Consider the following 12,110-nt stretch of genomic DNA (forward strand, 5'->3'; position numbering starts at 1 on the left):
ATGAAAGCCCTGCCTCCTTATTTAAATAAAAATGCATTACTGGCTGCCTAGCATGCTAATCAGAAAACTGCATTAAGCAGGTAGGACTATACGAATTAAAAAATAATGAAACAAGACTTTTCAGCCAGACATTGTTCCCCCGCCTGCTTTTCATGACAGCGGATTTCCTACTTGGAGTTGATAAGACAACGGCAAATGAAGATAACAACATGAGAGGGAAATCATTCACTCTAATGGGCTCCACCTGTGCAGACTGCGGCTCATTTACATGGCTGCAGAAAAATTAGAAATCATGCGGCAATTAGTCTGTTCTAGATTATGCAGTGTGTCAACTGATACCACTCAGGAGAGCACTAGTGCTAAAATGGTTTCAGAAGATAAATCTACTCTCCTATACAAACAGTTTTAATTACCTGGAAAACGACATTGCCTATTGAGAAATCTCCATTGTGAACCTGGGCTGCTCTCCTACTATTGGAATCAGATGTTGGGACATTCCAGTGTTTATGTAATTGACTCGTATAATATTTGATGACTTGTTGAAACTGAAATTGGGCTTTTCGTTCAAGTCCTCAATTGTTCATCTAAAACCCCTCTAATGTCTCCCTCAGAGTTGGTCTGGGAAGGGATGTGTTAGATTTTTTTTAAATGCTTCTGTTTACTATTTAGTTCTCCTGGCCTATACAAATCTAATCATTTATTATAAAATAATTTCAAATATAAAGCTGGAATCAACAGCTCTACCTACTGTGAACAATTTCTTATGAATGAAATGTTAAGACCTTTAAGATTTTTGGATTCTTACTCAACACAGTAGGATAAAATTTTTCTATTCATTTTGGCCTTGAAGTATATTTATAACCATCTTAAGAAACCATGAAAGTATCTGAAGAAATAGTATTCATGAAAATCCAGGCTTTGCATCTATAAGAAATTGCTTAAAGGTTTTGTTTTGATTTGCTTGTGTATAAAAATGTTTGTGTATCCACAGCCACTTTATTTACTCCTTATTATTTTTGGTAATGTTTTATTGGGCTTGGGGTAATGCAATAATTCAGGGTTAATGGAGGCATCCTGTAAGACAAAGTTTTGGTTCTTGGGTAGAAGTAAACTCTTGGGGTTTGTCTTCTGCCTGCACTTTTAGGGAAGAGAGGGTCAAAGGCTCTTTTGGAAAACAGCAGGCAAGCACTTAGCATTGTCTGTTACAGTTTGCTCCCAAAGCAAGCATAAAAGATGGCTTCTGGCCGGTGGGTGGGAATGAGAGGAGGGTCTGCCTCAAAAGACAGGCAATGGGCACCTTCAGTGACAAAAGCAGGGCCCCCCTTACCTACAGGTACAGAAGTCAATCCTCTAACCTACTGGGACTTTAGCCAGGGTAACCTCTACTGGCCCAGAGAATTTTCCAAACTTGTTCTCTGAGATCAAGTCCCAAGATTCCAAATCTGACTAAAAATACGGTCTCCAGGACACTTCACATGGGACTTTAGGGACAGGTTTTCACTTTTTGTCCCAGAAGCATTAGTGTAGTGAGGTTTCCTTCAACAAAAGACTTCCAAGGACATATCAATTTAGCAAACATTTCTATACCCCTTCCTGAACAACAAAATGAAAACAGTGCATTGTAGGTTCTGCAGTGAAGACTCTTGCTGGACTCAACATTTTCCAGATCTAGCTGAGCGCTAGGAACACTCCACCCCACCGTTTTTGCAATGGAGCACTAATTCACATTCGGGATCTCAAAGAACAATGTTGGGTTGTACTCTAGTAGTAGGAGACTAAATTGCCAGGGCAGGCTCTGCCTATGGAGAGAACCCTAAGATGTTAGGGTCATGGTTTATGGTGCTGGAAAGGACAGAAGCCACTTCACTGGCTGGGCAGATTTTCTGAATCCTTTGGCTCATTCCAAGGGCCGTTTCCTCCCATCTCAACACCTATATGTGCACACACATGCATAGGCACACACCCAAGCACAGACACAGACACACATAACCCCAGCTACACCAGGTCCAGCACGATTTTGCAGCTGAGGCTTTTTATGTGAGCCACTGAACACAGCAAATGTTTTGAGCAACAACTTTCTCATTTTCTCAAGGCTGGGACTTAATCAGTACCATTCTAGATGTCTAGGAAAGAAGTCAATTCATTACCCACAATGAATATCTTAAGGCACCAGGGCATAATTCTCTCCTAGAACCAATATACATTGACACCCTAGCAATGTTTTAGGACAATATATACTTTTTCTGGCAATATCTTTTCTTATGTTATTTCACCTTTCCTGAAAGAGAATGTGAAATGTCTTATGATATAGAATCAAAGAATGATGGACCTTTTAGTCTGGGCAGAATCTTAGAGACAGTACAGTTCCTTGTCCTCACTGTACAGGCAAGGACAGTAAGATGCACAGGGAACCCCAAGTGGCTGTGGGTGACACACTGGATCAAGGATGGAACAGGGTCTTTGGACCCAAGGATGTATGTAGCTCAGGCCTGTGGGCCCAACCATGGGGTTTGTTCTGCCACATCCCCATACTGTGTGGGGGCTGGAGCCATGATTCTTGGCTCTGCTGTCACCCAGGGTCCTTCCAAGGGGGAAGAGGGTGGGTCCCATTCAAAAGAGTCCTAGCCACAGACATGTGAGTTCACCATGTCAGAAAGTAAGTCATGCAGCACCCTGAAACTCACTCCAAGAGCGACACTGACAGCACCAAGAAGAACAAGGAGCCAGAAAGTCCTCAGGGGAACTGTGAGTGTCCTAGGAGAGAGTAGGGAACTGGGTGAAAGGCCAGCAAGTGGAGCTGCAGTCCCTCAAGAAGCATGCAAACTTGTCCCAGAGGTGAGAAGTTCCCTTCCACGGCTAACACAGCAGCAGCCGTCCCGTTTCTAGGGAGATGTTTATAAACAGAGTTCCAGCTGGACAGTGTGAGCACGCACGGGGAAGGGGAGTCTGAGCTCAGGCTGGGGCCTCCAAGCAGCCTCACACACACAAGGACCCTCCTCACGGCCGAAGGGGCAAGTCAGCATTACAAAGTCAACACAACAGCAGCTAAACTTCATGCTTCTTAGTGCATCAATTTGGTGGAATATGAAATATTACCCAATCACTAAAAATGATGGTGATTCTTGAAATACTAGAATTGGATTGAGAAATATTTTTAAGCATTAAGAACAATGGAAAAAAGAAAATATGTATTTGATTACACAAAATGTAAACTGTTGGTGTGTTAGAAAATGCAACAGAATCAAAGGCAAACTGGTGAAGTGATCTGTCATCAATATAACAAACACATGTTTTAACACCTTTTTAGGGTGAGGAGAAAGGTACTCGTGCTTTTGGATTAGGTAGCCCTAGCCACAGCAGCTATGCATAATCCCTGTGGAAATTTGTTCTTGGCCACGAATGTTCTTTGTGCTTTAAATCTCCTGAGGTGACATGTGTCCTCCCACAGTTTCTGTGAGCCACTGTTGATTACAGTTATTGGATGATCTCCACAGGCTGCAGTGATATTTATAGCACATTTCATAACATCAAAGGGTTTCGCCTTTTCACCTGCTAACTCTTATCTTCATTTCCTCAGTGTAGACACTTGTAGTGACCTCAAAATTTGCATTTAACACCCAGAGTGACACCCTGCTGCAGGCCCAGTGCCAATACTCACACCCCTTTTTTTAGTCATTTTATGTCAAAGGGTCTGCAGAATACATTAAATGGCAGAGCTGATATAGTAGATAAAGCCATGTCTTTGAAAATACCCTAGGATTAATGACTGGCTGAGGGTGTTCCCAGTATGCTGCCCAGAATACACAGTATATTCCACCATACATACCAGTTTCCATTGGCTAAGAGCATAATATAGCACTCAAAACATGGGACTAAATTAGCCAGGGGACTATCAGCTTTAAGCTCAAGGAAGCTCAGACCTTCATCTTCTGTAACTCTGCTCACTCCATTGGTGATCTCATCCTGAATTATGGCTCTGAATATCAGAAAGTGATGACTGCCTGGAAATGTATGTCTCCAGCCCAGACTTGTCCCCTGAACTCCAGACTCATATATCCAACTGTTTGGTTGACATCTCCACTTGGAAGTCTAATAATCATCACAGACTTTCAGGTCCCAAACGGAACTCCTGATCTCATACATGTACTCCTTCCCTATCTCAAAAAAATGGCAATTCCATCCTTTCAGTTGCTCAGACCTCTCTTTGTCTTACCCCCATCTCTGTTTGAGCAGGAAATCCTGTTCGTTATTATCTTCAAAATATACTCACAATCTGACCATTTCTCACCACTTACACTGCAACTTCCCTGGTCTAAGCCGCCATCATCAATCACCTCAATAATTGCAATGGTCTCTAACTGACCTCCCTGACTTTGCCTTTGATATCCACGGTTCATGCTCATCTTAGCAGCCAGAATCTGTCATGTCAGACCTCTAACAAAGGCTTGCTCTGTCTCTCAGAAGAAAAGCTCAGAGCCTCACAATGGCCAGACCACCTTACCAGTCTACCTCTTTCACACAATTTTATAGTCACCTCTGTTTTACTCACTCTACTCAAGCTATACTTAACTCCTTGCATTTTTTTAAACATGCAAGGCATGCTTCCGCATTGGGGATTTTTAAAAAATTGTTTTTTTTCCTTTTTTTTCCAATTAGCAATAATCACACCTTGGATAAACCTCATTGGCTATGATACTGCCACTGTGCAAAGCTGGAGGTATTATTTTTTAATTTGCCTTTTCACTGGCTTTGATAATTCTTCCTATATTCTCCAAATATCTGCATGACTGTCATCTCCCTTCAGCCTCTGCCTAAATGATACCTTCTCATGAGCTCTTTCGCAGACCACCCTACCTAACACTGTAACCTCATCCCAGTATTCCCTATTTCTTTCTGAATTGTTCTCCAGAGCTCTTATTCTATGTGAAATTATGCCTTTATCTGTTTATTCTCAGTTTCTCTAAAATGTTACCACAATGAAGGTAGAGATTTTTGTCTCAATTTTCCTACTGCTATAAACTCAGTGGCTAAAATAGTGCCTGGAGCACTAAAAAAAAGTATTTGCTGAGTGAGTAAAGGGAGGAGAAAAACATTTACATATATGTTTATTCATACGAGATTTTATGGTCACATAAGGTACATGGTCTTACCCAGGTGTAAGGATAGTGGGAACTATAGCTTAGCTGTGTGCCCAGAAAGCAGAGTCAAATAGATGGCAGTGAACAAAAGCAGTCCTTATGACATGTCATTAGGTTGTATATATTGATAAGATAGACATGAAGTCCCTGATAGATCCTGAATAGGCAACTCACAAAAGAGACATCTAAAAAGTTAGTAAACATATAAAAAGAACATGTAATCTCAGAGTTACAAATAAGAGTGTAAATTTAAATGAGATAACATATTTAGGAAGTTCTTTTCTAGTTTGCTAAGAGTTTTTTAATGAATAGTTGTTAAAGTTTGTCATGTTTTTCCTGCGTTTATTGTGATAATCACATGGTTTTTTCCTTCCTTAGTTTGTTAGTACTAATTGATTGACTGTAGAATGTTAAAACCACCTGCATTGCTAAGAGAAAGGTCATGATGTACTATCCTTTTTGTATATTTGCTAATGTTTTAAAAGGATTTTTGTGTCCATAGTTGTGAGAGATAGGGGCTGTAATTGTCTTTGATTTTAATATCCTTACCAGGTTTTGGTATTAGAGAAATTGAAGTGTTCCCTCCTGGGCTTTTTAGTTCTTAGAATGTTGGCTAGCATTCACCAGTGAAACCATTCAAACTTTCAGTTTTCTTTGAGGAAATTTTTAATATAGAATTCAATTTATTAAAGAGATACGTAACTATTCAGATTTTTTACTTCTTCTTGTATATTTTGGTGTTTTTGGTGTGTTGTGTTTTTCTTTTAAGAAATGTGTCAATTTCATCTAAATTCTAGATTCATTGGCATAAAGTTGTTCATAATACTCCCATATTATCCTTCTTAGGTGAAACATCTTAAAACTCCATGTTTGTATATATGCAACAGGGCTTATCTTTGTAATACACTATTTTTAGAGTAGGTTTAGAATCACAGCAAAACTGAATGGAAGGTACAGAGATTGTCTCTATTGCACATAGCCTCTCTCCTCACCAATATCTCCCGGCAGAGTGGTACATTTGCCACAGTTAAAGAAACTACACTGACAGCATCATTATCAACGAAACTCCACAGTCCACCTTAAATTTCAGTCTTTGTGCTGTACATTCTGTAGGTTTGGACAAATGTATAATGACATGTATCCACCATTATAATATCATACAGATTTCCTGCCCTAGAAACCCTCTGTCCTCCACCTATGCATCCCATCCTCTTCTTCAACCCCTGGCAACCACTGATCATTTTTCACCGTCTTTTCCAGAATGTTAGTCATTTGGTTGGAATCACACAGCATGCAGCCTTTTCAGATGTATCTCCCACTTAGTAATACGCATTAAAATTTCTTCCATGTATTTTCATGGTTTAATAGTTCATTTCCTTTAAGTGTTGAATAATATGCCATTGTCTTGATGTATCACAGTTTATTTATCCAATCACCTGCTGAAAGACATCTTGGTTGCTTCCAGGTTTGGGCAGTTATGAATTAAGCGGCAGTAAACATCCATGTACAAGTTTCTGTGTGCACATAAGCTTTCAATTTCTATAGGTAAATGCCATGGAGTGTTGTTGCTGGACTGTATGGTATCAGTATGTTTAGTTCTGTCAGAAACCACCAAACTGTCTCCAAAGTGTCTGTACCCTTTGTCGTTCCCACTAGCAATGAATAAGAGTTCCCATTGCTCTTCATTTTCACACCAGGATGTGGTATTGTCAGTGTTCTGGATTTTGGCCATCCTAGTGAGTGTGGTATTTCATTTTCATATACTGCTGTGGGAGAATAAATCTGAGTAACTACAGAAAAATGCATACAAAATATTTGAGACAAAACACTTTATCAAACTGTACAAGTTTTACAACTTTATATATATTTACACATACATATTTGATGTCTATATGATGTATAAATATATTTGAGATTATTTCACGCTCTCTCAGCTCTCCTCACCTTTCTTTTCTCTCTACTCCCAGCTGATGAACTCATTTCTTCATTCTCTGAGGAAAAAAATCAAGTAATCAGAAGAGAACTAGCTGACAATCCTACCACACATCTCCCACCCACCTACATTTCTACCCACGTTCACTGCCTTCTCTCCCACTGCAGTTCAGAAAGGTCAGGCACTCCCCTTGTGCACTAGACCTTGTCCCGTCTCTCCTCCCTTCAGTCGTCGGTCTTGAAATGATCCCTCTGTCCCCTGCATCATAAATTTTTCCCTCTCTCCTGGATTATTACCATTAGTTTCAAATATTCTGTGTTATGTTATGTTATGACTTAACCCCACATCCTCTTTTATCTGATTCTCTGTGTAGCCCCCAGCTCCAGCAGTTGCTCACACTAGGCTGGTGTCCCTCACCTGCGCTGACACCACTCTTGCCAAATCCAATGGTCAGGGCTTATCCCTCATGTTACTTCCCCTCCAGCAACATCTGAGAACACAGAGGAGCAGGCCACTCCCTTCTTCTTGAAACATTTTACTACTGGCTTCCAATATTCTACACCTGCCTACTTTCCTTTTACCTCACTGGTTATACCATTTCATTTTTATCCTCTTCCTCATTTTAAAAACCTCTAAGATTGGGAAAATCTCCGAGTTGACTCCTTGACCTTCTTTTGGTTGTTTTCCTCCCTAAGTGATTTCATGTAGTCACCGGTCATACATTTAAATACCATATATACAAAGGGGGACCCAAAAGAACCTGGAATTATATTTATAAAAAATTGTCTATTTATTCTTGCAGTACTTTAAACTTCAGTCACCTTAAAGTACTCTCCATTTGATGCAAAACACCTATCAAGACTTTTTTCCATTGCTCAAAACACTTTTTGAATGCATCAGTTTTGGTGCCTTTTAGTGCTTCTGCCATTTTTATTTCACCTTTTCCTCACTGGCAAGATATTTCCCTTTGAGGACTTTTTTCATCTGAGGAAACAAAAGAAGTTATTCAGTGCAAGATCAAGGCTTGCCGCTTTTGGTCAGGAGGGTATGGGCAAGGGCATTGTAAATTACCCACCATGAAATGGGCAAATGCATCGAGAGAGTTTTCAAAAAAACATTTCACTGAAGTTGAATGCAGCCTCTCACAACAACACCAGCTAGTACATTGATACAGATAGGATCCTAGAACACTCACCTAGAAGGGAAGCCTGTACTACAAGGAGACTGCCCTCCAGGAGGTAGTTCCAGTTTTTTTGGGGGGGTTCCCCCTCATATACTGATTTCTTTCAAATTTACATCTCTAATTTAAACTGCTCTCTGAGCTCTAGAGAGTGAGTGCTCTTGAGCTCAACAGTTTCACCTGGACTTCAGTCAATTTTTCAGAAAACAAAACCTCTAGATGCCTTACTGCAAGATTGACCTTCTCCCAGTCTTTTCCATCTCAGTAAAAGCTTTTCTTATATTCTGGACCAACACTGTGGGGCCATCTTCTTTTCTATACACCCATATCCATCCAACTGATCACAGGAGAGAGGAGATAAGATTTTCCTATAAGGTGGATGTCTCCATAGACATTGTAGGGGCTAAACAGAGTTTCTGATGCTATAGCCAAAGACAAATAGGGAGACTAATGCAATAGCTCATCAAAACATAGTAGAAGCCTGACATTTAGATACTAGGATAAATAGGGCCTGGTGCTGTATAGAGGATGGAGGAGTGGGGAGTCAGAAGAGCTGAAGTGCTGGAGAAACCTCAGTCAACCTGCTATTCAAGTGTGTCTTCTGATTTCATTAAAATGTATCATTTGACAAGTCACAGCTTTGGCCAATGAAAGAGCCTACCACATGTCAGGGCCAATTTTGCTCTTACTAGATTTGAGGCAAACTGAATGTTTTTTTTAAAGATTTTACTTACTTATTTTTAGAGAGGGGAAGGGAGGCAGAAAGAGAGGGAGAGAAACATCAATGTATGGTTGAATCTCATGTGGCCCCCACTGGGGACCCAGCCTGCAACCCAGGCATGTGCCCTGATGGGGAATTGAACCTGTGATGCTTTGGTTCGCAGCCTGTGCTCAATCCACTGAGCTACACCAGCCAGGGCTTGAGGCTTATCTTTTTATTACATTAGTAATATTTCTTGTATTTTATATAACAGCATTAGAATGGTAATTTTGTGCAGATATTTCTCAGGTTGTATTCTTTTATATTTCTTTTCCCTCAACTTGAGAGACTCGCACTAAACATACTCCATGGCACATCTGTCCCTATTAGAACCACTCTTGTTTTATTTTATGTACGGTTTTCCCTTTATCTCATAACCCAACTCACTTTCAACTACCTTTCTCTTCATCTTACTCTTCAAATGAACTTTGTATGTGTTCTTGGATATAAATGTATAATCAACAATAATAGTATTTCTCTGTGCATGCTGTATTTTCAAATTTCATAAATGATATTATGTAATAGATCTCATTCTCCTTACTTGGTTCAGTCTACATTGTAAGATCTATTTATGCTGTATTGCCACATGTATCCCTAGCTCATTGCCTGTGACAGCTTCACAATGTTTCACAGGGCATCAGCATGTCTCACTTGTCCACCCCCTAATTACAGACACCAAGGCTGTCTCTCATTCCCCCACCCCACCACCACCAACACTACAATTAGCAAGTTTCCCCCCGTGAATAAATGCAAGAGTTTTCCCGAACAGTGTACTCAGGCGTATGACCAAGAGGTCATGGGATGTGCACATTCTTAACTTCCCCAGGCACTTCCAGTTTGCTTCACAGAAAAGCTGTATTGGTTTACATTCCCATCAGCCTCATGACTTCTACTTTGTGAGCCATGTTCACAAGTCCTTCCTCATCTTCAAGATAAAAAAGATATTCTATGATGTTTCCTTCAAAGAACATTATAGTTTATCTTTCATACTGACAACTTTAATTTACCTGGAGTCTGCCTTTGTATATATTATAAGGTATGGGGCCTCGGGCGGTTTGTGTTTTTTTTTATCACTGTGTGCACGTGGTGAGTTTTCCAAATGCTTTCTGTGAAACACACTAACACGACACTGCTGGGTGTGAGGCCACCACAGTGACATGACAGGTTTCCATGTGTACATGGGTCTGCTTTTCAGCTCTCTCATGTTCCATTGGTGTTTGTGCCTTTTTCTGCACTAGAAGTACACTTATTTCTGTTTAATTTTATTACAATAGCTGTGTGGTATGGTTTTGGGGCAGGCAAAGCAAGTCTCCACTTGACTCTTACTTTCATAAAGTCAACTTGCCTATTGGTATGTGTATTTTGTTCTTATTTTTAAAGTTAAGCTATAATTTACACACAATAAAATTCATCCTTTTCAGTATATACCAGTAATTCTTTGAGTTTTGACAAACACATACAGTTGTGTATTCAACAATGCAGTTGAGATATGGAACAGTTCCACCACCTCCAAAATTTCTCCAGAGCCTCTACTTAGTCAACGCCACCCCCACTGCCACACCCTGGCAATCACTGAGCTGGTTTTTGTCCCTAAAGTCATTTGTCAAAATGACATAAAAATAGAATTGGACAGTATGTAGTTGAGTGTGATTTCTTTCACTTATCATAAAAACTCTACTGGAAGTTGGATAGGTATTGAATTTTTTTTAATTTTATTTATTATCTTTTAGAGAGGGAAGGGAGAGAGAGAGAGAGAGAGAACATCAATGTGCGGTTGCTGGGGGTTATGGCCTGTAACCCAGGAATGTACCCTGACTGGGAATTGAACCTGCGATGCTTGGGTTCACAGCCCGCGCTCAATCCACTGAGCTACGCCAGCCAGGCTAGGCTGTATTGAATTTAATTTAGAAATTAATATGGGTTGTGTTGAAACTTGTAGTACACTGAGTTCATCCATAAACATGCAGTCCATTTATTCAGATTTTATTATACAGAGTCTGGCAGAAGTAACGCCTGCTTGAGTGTGGTTTGCAGGGTAATAATATGGGTGTAATAATTTATAGTTTAATTTAAACATTTCATCTAAAATTTCACACCATGTATTTGAGTGTGATATTGTTATGTTACAGAATTAGATGCTTATGATTTTGTAATAAAAAAGGGGCATTGCTTGTACTGGACCCAGGTACAATATAATAGTATTATTTATCCAAAAAGATATTATATATTTTTTCTGGGATATTTCCTCAGTCCTTTATAGTTTTAGTTGTTGTTGTAAATGGTATCATATTTTCTTTGTTTTCTATTTCATTGGAGTTAACACAGAACAAAGTATTTTAAATTATAGTTATATCTATCAACAGCTTAGGATTTTACCATTTTTTTCTATTAAGTTTTCTTTTTTAAAAAATTAATTAATTTATTTTTAAAGAGAGGGCAACCATATCAATGTATGGTTGCCTCTCACATGTCCCCCAAAGAGGACCTGACCCACAACCCAGGCATGTGCCCTGACTGGGAATCGAACCAGAGACCCTTTGCTTCACAGGCCCATGCTCAATCCACTGAGCCACACCAGCCAGGAGTCTATTGAGTTTTCTATGTTGATAATTATATCCTCCCCACATATTAACAGTTCTATTTCTTTCTTTCTGCCTGTGTCCTCCCCTCCCCCCTTTTTTTCTTATTTTGGATGTTTGGTTCTCCAGTACTATGCTGAACAGTGACAGGGATGACAGGCATTCTTCTCTCCTTCTTGTTCTTAAAGGGAATGTCTTAAGTTCTTCCTAAAGTATGGCATGCAATCTGGGTTTTTTCAGTCTTTACCAAATTAAGAAAGTTTCTTTCTTTAAAAAAAATTATTATTTGTGTATAATTTACATATATCAAAGTTCCCTAATTTTATGTGCATGTTTTAAATAATAGTTTTACTGAGATGTGATTTGTAGTTTCAATTCCACCTGGGAGTGGAAGGTATGGCAAGGACACATGGTGACTCTGTGTTTAATCCTTGGAGGACCTTCTGTAATGTTTTCTAAAGTGGCAACACCGTGTTACATTCTCATTAGCAGTCTGTGGTGTTCTTATTTAAAGTGCAAA

The 12,110-nt window shown here is 39.6% G+C and overlaps 1 pseudogene; it reads right to left on the reverse strand.

Annotated features, from left to right (window-relative positions):
- Window positions 1–4,604: 4,604 nt before the first annotated feature.
- Window positions 4,605–4,713, reverse strand: LOC123812207 (annotated as a pseudogene).
- Window positions 4,714–12,110: the final 7,397 nt, after the last annotated feature.

This window comes from Phyllostomus hastatus, unplaced genomic scaffold (assembly GCF_019186645.2).
Source record: "Phyllostomus hastatus isolate PE091 unplaced genomic scaffold, TTU_PhHast_1.1 phas_scaffold_78, whole genome shotgun sequence".
NCBI lineage: Eukaryota > Metazoa > Chordata > Mammalia > Chiroptera > Phyllostomidae > Phyllostomus > Phyllostomus hastatus.